At 37.9% G+C, this 19032-nt stretch overlaps 1 protein-coding gene and 1 long non-coding RNA gene across 3 annotated transcripts in view; one reads left to right on the forward strand and one right to left on the reverse strand.

The window, feature by feature from the left end:
* The window catches only part of NR6A1 (nuclear receptor subfamily 6 group A member 1), a 201312-nt gene that overhangs the window by 38042 nt on the left and 144238 nt on the right, over positions 1–19032 (forward strand). The window lies entirely within an intron of this gene.
* LOC132427077 (uncharacterized) overlaps positions 1–19032 on the reverse strand; it is a 50929-nt gene that overhangs the window by 2350 nt on the left and 29547 nt on the right. Inside the window, exons 2-3 of the long non-coding RNA XR_009519800.1 lie at positions 18719–18825; positions 255–307 (exon numbers count right to left, since the gene is read on the reverse strand). This is a non-coding gene — a long non-coding RNA (uncharacterized lncRNA). The remainder of the gene's footprint in view (positions 1–254; positions 308–18718; positions 18826–19032) is intronic.

Below are 19032 nucleotides of genomic sequence, written 5' to 3' on the forward strand. Positions count from 1 at the left end.
TTAGTTCCCTGACCACGGACTGAACCTGGGCCCCCGGCAGTGGAGGTGCAGAGTCCTAACTACTGGACCACCAGGTTTTACCCCTTAATTTTTTTTTAACAAGGCTCTTGTATTAAGAAATGAGATATATATTTTTTAAAAAATCTGTGGCTCTCATTTCAGCTGCCAAGCTTCCAAGCTATTCTGTCAAATTGAGTCACCCAGGCTACAGCTTCCCATTTAGATGATAGATTTTACATTCACAATTCTCTTACCTTGAAATTGCTCTGAGGAATGGGAACCTGTATCCTCAAGTATCAGGAACCATCTTGAAGCCAAAAAAGAGGATAAAAGCTTAGAGCAGCATTTTCAGGCTTCTGCTTGCAGCCCTGCCTCCATTCACTAATCAAGCTATCAGAATTGGCCTCCTTTTTACCCTGCTATCAAGAATGTAGGGAGCCTTAAGTAAGCTTCTCGTATGAATTGTGCTGTCCTGGCAGTTGCAGGTCATGTTGCTGAAAGTGACCCTAATGGACACGGTGTGGTGCAGTGGAAAGAACATGAGAGTTTGCATCTTGGCTTTTGCCAGTCCTTGCTAAGTGACCATAGGCAACCTGTGAAGGTCAGTTTCTTCATCCATAAAACAGTAATAATCTCTGTTAGGGGTTGTTTTTAAAAATAAGTTAGATAGTATATGTGAATTGCCAAGTATTTAGCTGCTCTAGCTGTTACTGCATGTTTCTTCGTTGCTGAAATAGATGATGAAGGGTTTCTAACTTTTTGGGCTAATATTTAATGAGCATTTACTGTATGCTAATGGAGCAAAAAAAAAAGTGGTATGATTTACGTACAGTGAAACACATAGATATTAAGTGTAACGTTCAAGCAGTTTTCACAAATGCATGTACCCTTGTAATTCATGTTTCATCAAGATACAGAACAGTGCCATCCCTTCAGAAAATTCCCTTATGCTTTTTCTCAGTTGATCTCACTATTCTGCCCCAAGAAGCAATAACTTCGGATTTCTGTCATGATAGATTAGTTTGTTCTGACATGTCTTATAGATGGAATCATACAACAGGTGCTTTATTGTGTCTAGTGTTTTTCAGCATAATGTTTGAGACTCATCCATGTTGTTGCAGGTGTTAGTAATTCATTTCTTTTTATTACTGAGTAGTATTCAATTGACTGTATCATAGTTGATCTATTCATCTGTTGATACCCGGGCTATTTCTAGTTTTGTACTATTATGATAAAGCAGCTATGAAAATTCTTGTACAAGGTTTTTGTGGATATATTTTAATGTCTCTGAACGTATCTAGGAATTGTTGGGTCAGATGGTAGATGTATGTTAAACTTTTTATGAAATTGCCAGTTTTCCAAATGGTACATTTTACAATTCCAGTAGTATGGTTTCTAATAGTTCGACATCCTTGTAAGTGTTTGGTGTTGTCAATTTTTAAATTTTAGTTATTCTAGTGCGCAGGTAATGGGACCGATGTGGTTTTAATTTGCATTTCCCTGATGATTATTTATATTGATTATCTTTTCATACCCTTATTGGCCATTCATATTTTGTCTTTTAGAAGTGTCTATTCAAAGTCTTTTGATAATTAAAAAAAATTGTGTTCTTTGTCCTATTATTGAGTTGTGGGTATTTTTTATTATGATACAAGTCCTTCATCACATATGTATGTTGTGAATATTTTCTCCCCACCTGTGGCTTTCTCTTCTACTTTATTGACATGATTTTTGATTAACAGAAGTTTTACATTTTTATGAAGTTCTATTTATTAATTTTTTCTTTTATGATTAATTCTTTCTGTATCCTCCCTAAGAAATCTTGGCCTAACCTGAGGTTGCAAAGGTATTATTCTATGTTTTCTACTAGAAACTTTATGGTTTAGCTTTATTCAAGTTAATTTTTTTTGTATGGTGTAAGATAGGAATCAAAGTCTTTATATATGAATATTTATTTGTTTCAGCACTATTTGTTGACAAGACTTTCCTCATTAAATTTTTGATGCACTTGCTGAAAAATAATTTGATCTTATATGTATGATCTACTTGTAGACTCTGTTTTCTTCCATTAACCTACTTATGTGTTCACTAATAGCACAATGTTTTGAATACTATAGTTGTATAGTAAATCTTGAAATCGGATGGTGTTAGTTCTTCAACTCCATTCTTCCTTTTCAAAGTTGTTTTAGCTGTTTTGGCTATTCTAGGGTTTTGTTTGGTTTTGTTTTAATTTCGTTTTACATTTTAGAATCAGCTCATCCAAAAAAAAAAAAATTTTTTTTTTTAAGTGAAAGCCTGCTGGGATTTGATTGGATTTCATTGATTTTATCAATTTGGGTAGAGTTGTCATTTTAGAATTGAGTCTTCTAATCTATGAATGCAGTATATTTTCCCACTTATTTAGAACTTTATTTTTTCTCCGTGATGTTTTTGAAAGATTAGTGTTGAGATCTTGTGCAGCTTTCTTTAAATTTATCCTTAAGTAGTATGTTTTTTTAATGCTGTAGTAAATGGTATTATTTTAGAATTTTATTTTCCAATTGTTTGTTGCTAGTATATAGAAATGCCGTTGATTTTTGTATATTGTGATTGTATTATACGACATTGTTACATTTGTTTACTAGTTCTAGTAACTTTTAAAAATAAATTCTTTGGGACTTTTTATGTGTACCGCTATGAATAAAGACAGTTTTACTTCTTCCTTTTTAATGTTTATGACTTTTAGTTTTCTTACCTTATGGCATTGGCTAAGATTTGCAGTCCAACAGTAGATAAAAATGTTGAGGATGACATTCTTTTTTTTTTTAATTTTTAAAATTTATTATTTATAAGTTTATTTTTTTAATTTATTTAATTTTGGCTGTGTTGGGTCTTTGTTGCTGTGCGCGGTCTTTCTCTAGTTGTGGCGAGCAGGGGCTACTCTTTGTTGCGGTGTGCAGGCTTCTCATTGCGGTGGCTTCTCTTGTTGCGGAGCAGGGGCTCTAGGCACGCGGGCCTCAGTAGTCGTGGCACGTGGGCTCAGTAGTTGTGGCTCACGGGCTCTAGAGTGCAGGCTCAGTAGTTGTGGCGCATGGGCTTAGTTGCTCTGCAGCATGTGGGATCCTCCCGGACCAGGGCTCAAACCCGTGTCCCCTGCATTGGCAGGCAGATTCTTAGCCACTGCGCCACCAGGGAAGCCCAAGGATGACATTCTTGTTTTTGATCTTAGAGGGAAAGAGTTCAGTATTTCACTATCAAGTGTATGATGTTAGCTATAGTTTTTTTCTTACTATTTATTTTAAAAAATTGTGGTGAAATATACAGACCAAAACATTTATTATCTTAACTATTTTTAAGTGTACGGTTTAGTGCCGTTAAGTACCACACTAGTATTGTTATGAAACCATCACCACCATCCATCCATAGAACTCTTCATATCTTGCAAAAATGAACCTGTAACCATTAACAGTATTTCCCCATTCTCCAGACTCCGGCACCCACCGTTCTACTTACTGTCTCTATGAATTTGGCTAATCTAGGTATCTCATATAAGTGGAGTCATGCTGTATTTGTCCCTTTGTGGCTGACTTCTTTCACTTAGCATACTGTTTTCAAGGTTGATCCATGTTGTAGCGTGTCACAATTTCCTTCCTTTTTGAGACAGACTAATATTCCATTGTTTGTTATATACCACATTTTGTCTATCCATACATCTGTTGATGGATACTTTGGTTGCTTATAGCTTTTAGCTATTGTGAACGTTGTGAATAATGCTGCTATGAATATTGAGTGTACAAATAGTTTTTCAAGTCCCTATTTTCAGTTCTTTTGGGTATATAGCCAGAACTGGAATTGCTGGATCATATGGTAATTCTATTTTTAATTTTTTGAGGAACCACCATACTGTTTTCCACAGTGGCTGTATCATTTTACAGTCCCATGCAGCAGTGTACAGGGGTTCTGATTTTTCTGCATCCTCCTATTTTCTGTGTTTTTGATAGTATCACACACACCCAGTAGTATCTCACTGTGGTTTTGATTTGTATTTTCCTAATGATTAATGCTGTTGAACCTATTTTCATGTACTTATTGGTCATTTGTATATCATCTTTGGAGAAGTACCTATTTAAGTCTTTTGTCCATCTTTTAATCAGGTTTTTTTTTGTTGTTATTTTGTTTCTTTAGTTCTAAGATTTCTTTATATATTATGGATATTACCCCTTATCAGGTATATGATTTGCAAATATTTTCTCCCAATTTATGGTTGCCTTTTCACTGTTGTGTCCTTTCATATACAGATGTTTTAAATTTTGATGTAGTACAGTTTACTTATTTTTTCTTTTGTTGTCTGTGCCTTTGGTGTCGTAGCCAAGAAATCATTGCCAAATCCAATGCCAGGAAGCTTTTCCCCCTTTGTTTTCCTCTAAAAGTTTTATGTCTTATATTTAGGTCTTTGATCTATTTTGAGTTATTTTTTGTATAGTATGGTATAAGATGACATTCACATGCATCCTTCTGCATGTGGATATTCACTTTTGCCATCACTGTTTGTTGAAAATATGGTCCTTTCCTCATTGAATAGTCTTGGCAACCTTATTGACAGTCATTGACCATATAGGTGAGGGCTTATTTCAGGGCTTGCTGTTCTGTTTCTTTTGTCTATATGTCTGTCTTTATGCCACATTGTTGTTTTTGTTTTGTTTTAAGTTATGTATGTTTCAAAAACTGTAGATTTTAAAAAATATTTATTTATTTATTTATTTGGTTGCACTGGGTCTTAGGTGTGGCAGGTGGGCTCCTTAGTTGCGGCATGTGAACTCTTAGTTGCAGCATGCATGTGGGATTTAGTTCCCTGCCCAGGGATCGAAACTGGGCCCTCTGCATTGGGAACGTGGAGTCTTGGTAATTCAACTTGGTAGTATTTATTGTAGATTTTTGTGATTTTGTTCAAAAGAGTCAAAGCCTATATCCTTAACCTCAGTGTCACACGTTTGCTTTTATTTGTGTGAGTTTTTATTAGTTTTTTGTGTAGTCTTATACCAACTATCTGGTTTTCTAGATAGGTTTAGGCACTCTCCTTCTGCTTCAAATTTGAAGTCTCCATCTAGTGGTCTCTTCTGAGAGCACAGTGGTGAGAAGCTGTGATGATGTATTGGCATTTATTCCCACTTAGTCCACTAGGTGGCAACAGGCCCTAACTGAAGAGCCAAGAGCAAGGAATCAGACCGAAAAACGGAAAACAATGCTTGTAAAACTCATAATTAAACGGAACAGAAAACCAAGATTTTCTGAAAAGTAATACTGCTAGCCCTCAAGATATGAGAGATGGAGTGAGCCTTTAGCTCATTCTAAGAGCATGTTTGGAAACTCTAATTAATATTATATGGGAATCCATTCTGCTGCCTTCCTTCCATTGCCTCTCATACTTCAAAATCTTGGCTTATTCAGTGGCTATCCAGTTGCTTTTTTTTTTTTTTGAATATTGGGGGATGGAGGGGAAAGGTGATAGAGCTGACCGTTAATGCAAAGAGATCTGAGTTTGGGGAGTCGGGGCAAGAAGGATGTGCTTTTATATCCAAGAGCTGACAATCTACTTCCAGGGAGACTGCAAAAAGAGGCATTAATAGCTCCCTGTTGTCCCTTGGGTCTGAGACTTCTTTCCTTGGGCGTGAAGAAGAGTTTTTATGAATGTTATAGTCGAAGGTGTGGGTTTCCCTTATAAAAATGGAAATTGAGAGAACAGAAATTTTCCTGAATGAGGATTTGTTTAAGGTAGTAGTGAAGGAAGAAGGTCGTTTAAGGGGATGTAAGATTCTAAGAAGCCATGAGTAGAATTCTCAGGCTGTGAAAATTAAAAGATGATGGGTGGGGTGAGTTTCTAATGCTCCCTGAAGTAGTTAAGAAGAGAAAAGGTTTGGGAGGACAACTAGGCTGGAAGCAGAGTGACCTGGCAGCCTGTTGCAGCTTGCTTGATTATGGCAATGGATGCCAACTTTTTTGACCTCAGTGACTTAAGTAGGTTAGAAACACAGCTCACTTAGGCAGGACCCCATTATCTACTTAACCTTCCTTTTCCTGCTTTCCAGTTGAAAATTCATTGACAATGGACTATGACGTGCAAATAAATTTGGAGGGAGGATGATAAATGTGCATTAGCAATTGAGGTCTGGTTCATATTTGAAACATGGCATATACATGTCAAAGTCTAATTACAGTACTAGAAAATTTTAAAATAAGGATACTGTTGGTGTACTATCATACACAGCATGTATCAAACTAATTTGAAAACGATGCTGAATGAGCCATAAGATTAAAAAGCAAGAATAACAGTAATTGAAAACTACCACTAATTCCCTCAACAATGATAATGGAGTTCAGAGAACTGCAAGATTTCCAGTTGATTTTCTGTGTGTGTTTGCAGTAGGATCTTTGCACCATTGCCATCCATTTTGTGGCAGCCAGGCTTATTAGTAGAATGCTAAAGAGTCTCTTGTTACTTTTAGTTTATAAACACCAAATTTTATTGACAGTCCATTAACAAGTTACTTATAGCCTTTATTCATAAGTAGAAATGAACTGAACATCGGTCGCTCATAAGATGGATGAAAGTTGGATTAATATACCATGAGGATCCTTTAAATTCATACCTTGAGAATCATGGGGCTAAAAGGTTGGGAAGGAGGAGGAGAAGGTAGAAAACAGCCACAGGCTAGCTAGAAGAAGGCTCAGTGCAATGGGCCTTTGGAGCTAGGTGTGAAATAGAAAAAATATATGTCTTCTGTGACTTAAAGCAAAATCTCACCATTGTGTGTGAATGTGTGTCTTCACTATGTATGCGCAGATGTTTATGATAATGGCTCCAATACTGTTGATAGAATTACTACTCATGTGATCAGTCTTATTGACAGAATTATTTGTTACGTGAGTCTAACAACAAATGAGTCTTCTAGGAATTGTTTTTCCTTATGTTGAAGGGTAATCAAGAAGGAAGTAAAATCCTTTATGTAATGATTTTGTGCTGGGATTTTTGTTGATGTTTTTTGGTGTGTGCATTATTTAGCATCTCAGCTGTCCAGAAATTTTTCAACATAACTAAGATGCAATAAAAGCCAGGCCCTAAACATCATTTTCATCAAGATAATCTTAATTGTGAAATCTAATCTCTGTCCCTTTGTTTCTCTCTGTCTCTCTCTTTCTTTGTGAGAGGTTTTGTTAGACAAAAACTTAAAATTAAAATACCTTAGTCACCCTTTCCTAATAGTCATGATAATTTTGACCCTTAATTATCTTTTACCAAAAATATATTCTCTTAAGTTTTATAAGTTAAGTCTGACCAGTCAGTTTCAACCTCTGACCTTTGTTTTCTCTTTTGAAATACCTTGGATAAAAATATCACCGAGCAAACAAACCTCAAAAGCAACATTGGTAAATTAGTGGAAATGATCCTACAAATGCAGATGAAAGATAACAGGGTAATTTGAAAAGCTTCAAAAGTACAGTGGGGCTAGAAACAAGTTTGGAAGAAATAGATGTTGATTGAGAGTTGATACGGCTGCTCACATGTTAGTGATGTAGTGCTGTCATATAAAAAGATTGCTGCCCGGCAGGAATTACTCTTGATTAGTTTTCTTGATATACTTGGTGCCATTTAGATCCTAAATATTAGTGATATGATTTTTACCTATTGTTCAGTATGTACAAGTTTAATCAAGCTATTATAGAAAAGAGCTACCTTTAGTGGGGCTTGCCATATGTCAGATGCCGTGCTAAGCACTTTATTCTCACCTTATATGATCCCCATCACAACTCTATGTAGTAGGTGGTAGTTCCCAGATGAGAAGCTAAGGCTAAAAGGTTAAGACCACACTGCCTTTCATTCCCCTGTTCATCATAGCCAAAGAAAACTTTAGAGCTTTGAGAATATGATCTAGTCTTAGAGGTTTGTAAAGAAACTTGGCATAGTCAGAAAAACATGAGTTGAACACAGGGAGCTGTATTATGGCGAAGTAACACACGAAAGTGTGTGAACAGTGCTGGTGCCTGGGAAATATAGACTGGTAGCAAGGGAGGAAAACCAGAGGTGTTGACTTAAGTAGTTAAATTGTAAGAAAGACACTCTCCTTAAGCTAGTTTAAAATGGGGACATTGGTGGAAAATACAGGGTTTCTCTTGGGGCCCAAGGAGGGAGCATTCAGTTGGATTTCATGAAGGAGCAAGACCAGGATTTCTTTCCCATCTCTCTGTGGAGGCTTATCTCTGCTTCTCTGGTGCTTCTGTTTCATATTTCTCTTCTTGTTCAGACTGATACTCTTTGCTTCTGTGTCCATGATGGAAGATGGCTGCCCCTGATTTGCCCTGCCTTGTCATGTCTTTCCAGCAGCCATGCTCAACACAGACTAACTGAAGCATTTGTGTTCAAATCTTAAATACTCAGGAAAGAGGATAAACCCAGCTTGGTGTCCAGATATCCATTTACCTGGGGCTATGGCCACTGACTATCCAGTAGAAGCTGCAGGTGCATTCTAAGGAGAATATTAATAGAGCAGACAAATTTTCTGGTATGATAGTTTCAGTCAGGAAACAGGTAGCATGGAGATTGTAGAAACTCCCCATTAAGTCCGGTATTTGAGGGATAGTGCAAAGGTAGGGCAAATTCAGGGGCATGGTTGATTAGGAATTATTTGCTAGCCCTGGGGTGGGAAAGGATGGGGATCTGGCAACTGCAGTGAAAATCCAGGCATTAGGTAATGCTTGAAGTTTGGCAAGTAGAAAAGATACTTTCAAACCACTCAGTTATTGGCTGGGAGTTATAAGCAAGCTGATGGCTTAATTGAAGTGGCCAGGGCCGCTTGTAGCCCTCAGTGTACTTCACTGCATAACACCTATTTGAGTACCTACCTGGTGACAAGATCTGAGGCTGTCCAGGTACTCTCGCCCTAGCCATGATTGGCTCTGGGGCTGGTTCAGATTGTATACACACACAGAAGATACTAGTGACTCCAACAGTTAGGGCTTTTGGTAGTGGAAACTGAAGATAAATCTTTGATATTCAAGTTTTTGTATTGTTGCCTTTGGGATTTGAAAATCATTCCAATATTCCAGAGTGAATTTATTCCTCTGCCTTCCTCAGGAAGTTTTTCCTCCTAAGTGTATTTTGGGTTTGAGTTGTATTTGAGCAGTTTGTTATGGTATTTGGGTCTAATTTCAGGAAAATAGACTGGAATTCAGACTAGCTGTTTGGTTTCACCAAGATTAGGATTTTATCACTTATGAGGTTTGTAAAAACATACCTGAGGAGGAGATTCATTTCTGGCATGAGTGAGTGAGAAGGTCAACACAGCCTGTCCCCAAAAAGCAACTGTAAAGCTGAATAAAACTATCAACAACCACCATAGGCTTATAACAAATTGAGAAGTAATCAACCAACTTACCATAGCTCATGTTTATTGAATACTCCATGCAGAATATACATTCTTTTCAAGTACACATAGAACAGTCTCTAAGAGTATTCTGGGCCATAAAATAAGTCTAATAAAATAAAGGTTAAAAAGCCCCACATGATCATCTGAGTAGACACAGGAAAAACATTTGACAAAATTCAATACCTATTCATGATCAAAATCTCCCAACAAACTAGGAATAGAAGGTAACTTCCGCAATTTGACCAAGGAACATCCATGAAGAGCCTAAAGCTAACATAATACTTAATTGGGTAAATATAAGTACCTTTCCCCTAAGATTGGGAATAAGGTAGGTAAGAATGTGCTCTCACTACTTCTTTTCAACATTCACTGGAGGTTCTAGCTAGTACAGTAATGTGAGGGTTAGTGGGGAAGGCATCTAAATTGGATGTCTTAAAACTGTTTTTATTCATAGGTGACATAATCCTATATATAATCCTAAATAACTCACAAAAAACCCACAAAACAAGTAGAACTAATTGAGTTTAGCAAGGTCACAGGATACCAGATCAATATACAAAAATCAGCTGTATTTTTATAGCTAGCAATGGTCCAAAAATGAAAGTGAGAAAACAATTCCATTCACGATTGCATCAAAATAATAAAATACTTAGGAATAAATTTAACAAAAGAAGTGTAAGATTTGTACACTAAAAACTAAAATATTTCTGAGAGAAGTTTACAAAGACCTAAATAAATAGATTGTGGCTCTGATGGACTGTCTATGCTGGTGACACGTATACACAGAAAAATGCCTGCATTCAGCCCCAGGTTATAGATTAATAACCTCAGCTAGACATCTTGCAAATACGTGCTTCTGGTTGACAAGTAGGTGAGAGTTTGGGGAGTGAGGGAATCTTATCTACTAAAAGTGAGGATAAGCCATGGAGTAGTACCGTCAAAGGCCAGGATGCATTGGGCTGTACTGCTGTGTGCTGTTTGCAGCACATTTTTTCACTGTGCTCTCTCTGAGGCCTCACAACAATCCTGTGAAGATAGGAGAGGTGTACTTAGTCTCTCTTTCATGGAGAATTAAGGCTTAAGAGGTGACTCACTTGTCCAAGAACACATAACCATGGCAGAAATTGGAATTAAATTCAGGTTTTCTAACTCCATACTATCCCAAACCACTTATTTCTTTTTTACTCTACTGTTTTGCCTCAGCTATTTACAGTCGTCCCTTGGTATCCACAGGAATTGATTCCAGGATCCTCCTTGGACACCAGAATCCGAGGATGCTCAAATCCCTTATATAAAATGGTGCAGTATCTTTGGTCCTCCACATCTTGGATACGGAGGACCCACTGTACTGGGAAGAGAATAGAAAGGGGCATGTGATTTTGATGGATTGTGCATGTAGTTTTCAGTAGATTTAGTTAGTCCGAAGAGTAGGAGGGGAAGTTGGGCTACAGTGTAAATTCAGGGGTTCAATAGCAAGTATAATCAAGATAGCTTTGTCCTGATATCTGGTAGATATTAAAATTATACCTGCGTTGGAACTGTACTTCATGGCACAGATGGTTTGAAGGTATCCTATGCTTACTTCAAGGAGTTTCATAAGTTATAAACATAATTGTGTCATAAAACATAAGGGAATTCATTTGGCAACCATTTATGGAATGTCTATTCCATGGCAGGCCCCTTGCAAGATTTGGGATCACCCAGTTGGATCCTATTGAGATATAGCCTGAGAGGAGAACAGAAGTAGGCTGGAATTTGCTTTGTAATTTTCATTCTCTGAGGCCGATGTGTCTGCCCTCCAAAGTGACCACTTCAACCATGGACCTGGAGCCCTTTACTTTCCACTGTCCCTGCAGCTGTGCTTTCTACAGGTACCCTTTCTTAATAAAAATAGTCCGTCATTTCTTCCTTTCCCTCTGTGGATTCTTCCATATGCTTTTCAGTCAAACGTAGGTATATCTTGCATCTAAAAGAAATCTTTGCTTTTTAAGAAAAGGCATTTAAATAATTTTTCTTAATTGTTGAAATAGTTCATATTTATTGCCAAACGCTTCTAAGACATAGATGAGTTGTAAATGATAAACTTAAAAATCACCTTTAATCCTACAACTTGGAGATTGCAACTGTTAACATTTTTGCTTCCAGTCTGTTTGAACTTCGTCAGTATCTTTTCTGTTTGAGCCAGTTACAAGATGGCTCTAATCCTTTGACCTGGAAAGATGACCGCAATGTTTTAAGTGAAAAAAGCGTTACGGAAAATTATGTGTAATTTGTGATATTTTCTCTAAATATAAATACATGTATTAATATTTTAAATATCTCTGAAATATCTGGAAGAATAATACACTGAACAGAATGATGCGAGCGGCGGGGGCAACTGGTGGACTTTAGTTTTCTCTTTTGTATCAATTTTTCAGTAACTATGTAGTACCCCTCCCCCCCCCCCAAATCTATTTGAAAAACAAAAGGCAACCAAAACCAAAAGCTAAAATGCCTTTTTGAGATATCCTTTTCATTCTGTCTATTCCTGCTGCCTCCCTTTTAGCTTAGCTCTTTTGTGCAACAGATTTCTATTTCTTTTTGTCTCAGATCTCTCCTCCCTTCCTCCTACTTCATCTGCTTGGTGAATCTTCCCAAAGTCTTGCTTTCGTTATCTCCTTGCAGAGCTAACCACTTAAAGTGGCTTCCTGTTGCACTAATTCTAAACTTTTCTGCCTGGCTCACAAGACCGTCCGTCATTTACTTTTTCAGTGCGCCCAAACATAATCTCTGAACTATTCTGCTCTTGTCCACTATACATGCCACATATTTTCTCTGTGCAGGTATTTATTTACAAGTCCCATCTGCAGGAAACACCCTCAAACTCACATAAGTTCTCCCTTCCTGTAGCACTTAGTTTTATCCAATAGAAACTATAGAGGATTTTGGTGGCTAAAATATGTAATTTTTTCATTGGCATATATAGAGACTACTGATTGTCTGGGTAAATAAATGGCATGCTTGTTCAGTTGTACATTTTTCAAAGAACATGTCGGACATTCTTTCTATTTATTTTTTTGGCTGCGTTGGGTCTTTGTTGCTGCGCGCAGGCTTTCTCCAGTTGTGGTGAGTGGGGGACACTCCTCGTTGCAGTGCGCGGGCTTCTCACTGCGGTGTCCTCTCTTGTTGCAGAGCATGGGCTCTAGGCGCACGGGCTTCAGCAGTTGTGGCTCACGGACTCCAGAGCGCAGGCTCAGTAGTTGTGGTGCACGGGCTTAGTTGCTCTGCGGCGTGTGGGATCTTCCCGGACCAGGGCTCGAACCCATGTCCCCTGCATCGACAGGCAGATTCTTAACCACTGCGCCACCAGGGAAGCCCTGTCAGACATTCTTTTCTAATGTTTTCAGAAATTTGGAAATAATTGGTGGTTGAAAGTAAATACCTATAGGATGCATGACATCCTGACAAACAGCGATATGTGAATTACCTCCTATGTGTCCACCAGTATGAAAGAAAGAAAAGTTTTTGATTTCTGTAAAGACTTCTTGGGTGGGACAGTCATCTGAATTTAACCTTGTTCATTCATTAGGTTCTTTATTTTTAAAGAAACTCTAATGGCTGCTTTCTTTCTTTTTTTTAAAATTTATTTTATTTACTTTGGCTGCGTCGGGTCTTAGTTGCAGCATGTGGGATCCTCGTTGCGGCATGTGGAATCTTTTGTTGTGGCGCGCGGGCTCCAGAGCATGGGCTCAGTAGTTGCGGCACGTGGGCTGTCTAGTTGTGGCATGAGGACTCAGTAGTTGCACCATACAGGCTCTCTAGTCATGGCATGCAGGCTCAGTAGTTGTGGCGTGTGGGATTAGTTGCCCTGCAGCATGTGGGATCTTAATTCCCTGACCAGGGGTCGAAGCTGTGTCCCCTGTGTTGGAAGTCAGATTCTTAACCACTGGACCACCAGGGAGGGTCCCATTCATTAGGTTCTTTAGGTAGGTTTTAGTTTTTGAGAGAACATAAACTAAAGTGCATCTGTTTCTATAAAACATCAGATACAATTTGATTTGTTTGGCTGCCACAACATGGTGCAAAGTTTTATTCACTCTGAAGAGAGTTACTCAATAGCAACATAAGTATGGCTATAGTTTTCTGTACTCAGAAGACTAGTGGCAGTATCAGATGGTGGCACAGAAGTTTGGGCAATAGTTGCGAAGTGGATGACATGAAGTGTGGTGGTCAGAATCCAGTGTTAAGTTGGTGGGCTTGACTTTGCTTCAAACCAGCCTCCGGTGGCTCTAAATACCTGGTGAACTTGTTATATAATAAAATACGGATTGTAGGGCCCTACTTGTGATCTGGGGTAGAACTCAGGAACCCTGCATTTTTAAAAGCAACTCTAGATGATTCTGATGTACAACCAGGTTTGGGAAACACTGGCCTGAATCCCATATTTTTCCTGAATTCTCATCTTTTTTTTAAATAAATAAATTTATGCATGCATGCATGCATGCCAGTGTTGGGTCTTTGTTGCTGTGCACAGGCTTTCTGTAGTTGCAGAGAGTGGGGGCTACTCTTTGTTGCGGTGTGCAGGCTTCTCATTGCGGTGGCTTCTCTTGTTGCGGAGCACGGGCTCCAGGCATGCGGGATTCAGTAGTTCTGGCACGTGGGCTCAGTAGTTGTGGCGCATGGGCTTAGTTGCTCTGTGGCATGTGGGATCTTCCTGGACCAGGGCTTGAACCTGTGTCCCCTGCATTGTCAGGTGGATTCTTAACCACTGCGTCACCAGGGAAGTCCCAATTCTCATCATTTTTTGCATTTTTCTTTTGGCTTTGATTTGTCTTTTTAGTTCTTGTCTCACTTCACGGGCACGTCACCTTCCTTCCTACCTCTGAGAAAAAAATTTTCAGAAGGCTAAGTTGACAAGCCTCTTCTCCTGCTGCCTTATTTAATTTGACTTTTGCTATGAGAATCTCTTTCTATCTCAGACTTATGTGTATGATAAATTATTCATGATCAGTGCATTTGTTTTCCTGTCATTATCATGAAAGATTTAGTGGCTTATCTTATTTTAAAGGATTCAGAGAGTTGATCCTACATTTTAATTTTTGCTAAGAGAAATGAAGTGAATCTCCCATCTCACTTGTTTTTTTCTCTTAATTGAGGGATGGGAGTTGCAAAGGTCAGAATGAATGGACCTTATAGTTTTGGTCAAAAGAGAATATTTAAATATATTTGAACAATAATAACCAGGGTGTTCATACTAAGGCATATAACTGTATAGTTAATATAACTATAACAAGATTGTTGTGGAAGGCTATCCGTAATGTATATCTGAGTGAAAAAGAAGATTGTGTGGGAGTAAGTATAAAATGAGGTAGTTTTGGGGAGTTCCCTGCTGGCCTAGTGGTTAGGATTCTGGGCTTTCACTGCCGTGGCCTGGGTTCAACCCCTGGTCAGGGAACTGAGAATTCTGCAAGGCATGCGGTGCAGCCAAAAAAATAAAAATAAAAATAAATAAAATGAGGTAGTTTTTGTTTTAAGCCACCCTCCAAAAAACCACGAAGTTGTGGTATGTATCTGTTTATATGTTCATGGATAAAGGTCTTCAAGGAAATAAAATAAATATTTAGTTTACTTATGATATTTATCCTTTTAATGATAGATAATACAATAAATAGTTTGTTATAATTGTATTTATTATTTTAAACAAGTTATTAAACTGATTTATTATAGTTATAGGTGATTTCCATTGAGGAGATGATTGTAGATGATGAGGAAAGGGATTTTCAGTTTTTATTTATTTCTTATTTGAATTTTAAATAATGAGCATGTGATTCTTTTAAATTTAAAAATTATGAAAACATTGTTTTTTAAAATATGGTATGATGTTTATTCTTTCTATAAAATATTCCCTTAATTCTAAAACATCGTTTTTTTTAAAAAATAAAGGGAGGGGGGCGAAGAAAAGTATTAGGAATGTAGAGGGCTTACTCTGTATTAGAACCAAAGCCTTTAGCCAGTACATTGGAGACAGCAGCAGCTCCCACCCAGCACAGTAGCTGATACACTTGGGTGATTCTCTACACACGATTTTGCTTCCCTTGGGTTGTTTGGTCCGCAGTTTGCATTCATTGATCAGTGAGTTGACTCAGACTCAAACCCACCGACAGCAATGAATGTTGAGTGCAGCCATCAGTGTTTCAAGTTGGTGAAGTTGCCCTGGCCTGTCCCAACTCCTGGCTCTTCTTTTCCACGCTGGATTTTTGAGGTCTGGTTCTGGCATCTCTCTTAGTAACCAGCCGTTGAGGATCCACACAATTATAGATAACATTGACAGTAGAGCTGGGAGATTCTTAAAGATGGAGAAACTATGGTTCAGGGAAGGGAAGGAGCTCTTGGAAAAGCTAACGGGTAGCTCTGTGACTACACAGGCAGTGCTTGCATACTGGTAGGTATAAACAAGAGCTGAGGACCCTATTTCTTTCTCTCTGTTTTGAACTGAGAATTACGAGTGCCTTTCAAAGTAAATTAGCACAGATTATGCTTTGGGTTAAATAATAATAGCTTACATTTATTGAGCATTTTTGTGTGCTAGGAATGGTACAAAGCACTTTATATATTATCTTATTGAATCTCAAAACTCTATGAGGTAGGGATACTTATTATCCCCCATTTTATACATGAGAAAGCTGAGACTCGGACACTTGCTCAGGGTCACACAGCTAGTTAGGGAGTTCTGAGCCAAGATTCATCCCAGATCCTTCTGACTCCAGACGTGACTTTTTACTTGAATTTAACGAACATGGAAATCAGCTTATGTGTGGATGGAAATGGTGAGGCAGTTGCTGTTTTCAAACAGCTCATATTCTAATGGGGCTGTCAGAACTTAACTACCTTAACTGTAATTGGAGGTAGAATGTGTTAAGAACTGTGCAGACATTGGACAGGTCTGTGCTATTTTTGCTTATTAAATCCTCCCCTTGTCCCTAATTAAAGGTTTTGAGGGGACATGGGAGAAATGGCTGTAAAATACTTAACTGGATTTTACTCCAAAATGAAATACATGTTTTTAATAAATCTCTTCTTGCTACATCCAGTTTCTCTCCAGAATGGCCTATTTCTAGGAGACATTTAAAAACGTTAGGTATTATCATGGAGCTTTCCTTATCTTGTTGAAATGAAACACTTGTTTGTCGAAAACACAACAAAAAGCAAGGAACAATGGGCAAGAGAAATAGAGGGGAGCTTTTAAAAAGTTAACTGGACCACCTCTGGGGGATGGGGAGCGGGACTGATTTTGGTGATCTAATGTGATATGTGAAGGCACAGCATGCTCCTTTGCTTCAGGAAATATAGTGTTGTCTATAAGGACCCCAAGGTACAGTCAACGGTCGGTGGTTTTTTCAAATCCCAAACTCACCGACAGCGTTGAATGTTCCTTGGAGTCCTCTGAAGACTGGGTCCTGGCCCTGGCAGCCCTTCTTCAGCCTGCACCCATGTTTCAGGAGCCAGTGAGCCTGAGAGACCACTGCTGATGGAGCGTCTCACATTCTTTTCCGGGTTTGAAGTTGTATTTAAGAAATCACTTTGTGTACAGCGCAGAGCTAACAAACTTCAGGATTGTGAGGCTGCAGTTATTTATATATAAGCAGACTCAAATGGATATCTGAGAAAAGAACTTTGAATAGTATTATTTTGTAATTCTGAAAATATCAGATATCCCATTTTATAGTAGTACTTTAATTATTAAAGGGCAAGGATAAGAAAGAAATTAACATATATTGAGGACTTACTGTATACTGGGATTTATATATTTTTATCTCCTTAAATTCTCAACGTACTTTGACCTCATGAGAAAACTGAGTCTTAAGTGATTTGCCCAAAGTTACACAGCCAGGAGCCAAGGTTGCAAGCTAGACCTTGAATACTGGACTTTATGATAGCAAAAACTCACTGATTGTACTGCCTCCTCCGTTGACCACCACAAAACTTACTGTTGTGTATCTGGGGGCAGGACCTTCAGTGAGATCTAAGTCAAACAAGTAAACATCCTCTTCTTATTTGCCTGTAATAATAGTAGGTGAAATGTTTCATAGAAGAAGGTAAAAAAAATTGACCTTTATAATTGGTGATCTCTCTAGCTGAGATCCTGGATCACCAAGTTACCACAGAGGTTCAGGGGTAGTCTATTTTCCATATTGAAAAAGCAAAAAATAAGAACTCTACCACCTAATAGAAAGCCTGCATTTCTCCTTAGTAAGGTCACAGAGAGTAACTAAAATGTCAGGTGTCTTAGCTTCTGGCAGAAATGGTATCAGTGCATTGTAGACATACTGGTTATTTTTTATTGCCTGTTGAATGTCCTTGATGAAAAATCTGGAAAATGAATTAATTACATGGAATTTTTCAGAATATAGGGTTTATAATGGGAGGGATCCAGGCATGCTCCGTAGAAAAAGTGCTTATAGAACTGCTGGCTGAATTGAGGTTAATCTTTAATCCAGGATAGTTATTACCATTTGCTTTAAGTTTAAATATTAAAAGTTGACTGTTCTCAAATTCATTTTTAAACAGCCAAATGGTACACATTAAAAAAAAAATCAGCCACTGAGAATTTGGTTTGGATATAAACTGTTTACGTTCTACATCAGTTTAATTATCTCACCCTCTGTCAAAACACTTCAGTTAGCCAGCTTTGTTGAGTCCTCAGTATTATGACAGTAAATTGTATACAATCGACAACAAAACGTCAAGCAACTGTTACTGTGTGGTATTTTAAAAACTCTTTAATGGGTTTATTTTAAATGGTCTTCTCCTTGGCCTGATAATATGAAGAGAAGTCAATGTCTTATTCCATTTTGATAATAGTCAGGCTTTAAAAAAATACTGACCTCTGCTCCCCCAAACCATTAGATGTTTACAAAATATGATTTCTTAAATTCATGGCATTCTAAAAAGAATGCTTTTCGTAGACTTGCAAAACTAGAGAAGAGTGAAAGGTTTCTAAAGTGACGTAGGGGTGTTTCCCATTGTGTTTGAGACAGTTAATTTTCAGGGCAATAAAGGCCTTCGTTATCTTCATTCCTTCAATTTGTTTTAAATCCTTAAGTTTAGTTTTTATCATCAAGCAAATTTAAGGCACGCAATGGATCTTTTCAGTGAGTTTGGCCAAGAGATGTATGTACTCAGTGCAGAAGTCTAGGGGTTAAAAAAGTTGAGGGTTAAATTAGCCAGATTATAGAAGCTACTACACATTTAATAAATTGGTCCAAATTAATAAATTCATTTAGACTGGTTCTGAGTTTGTCAAAACTCACCATGCCATCCTTTATTGTTTCACTTACCTCCTTTCTTTCCTTTTCCAGAGGTACTACGAAATATTGTGAAACCCACATTGCTCTGAGTTGGAGATGTAAATGTTTTCATAGTCCTCTTGAGGCCTCTTGATATACTTGAAAGAAACAAGAAGCATAAATTTAATAAAACAATAGGTATTTGAGAGATTAGTAGCATAGAAGAGGAGTCACCGTCTCAGGTGGCTGTCTGCCCATAACTTCCCAAACACTATACAGGGAACATCTCTAGAAGTGTTTGAGGTAATGTTGCTATTCTTGAGGACAAAGTCTTAAGTTATAAAGATGACAACAAAATGTCAGCA

Source organism: Delphinus delphis, chromosome 6 (assembly GCF_949987515.2).
Source record: "Delphinus delphis chromosome 6, mDelDel1.2, whole genome shotgun sequence".
NCBI classification, from domain to species: Eukaryota; Metazoa; Chordata; class Mammalia; order Artiodactyla; family Delphinidae; genus Delphinus; species Delphinus delphis.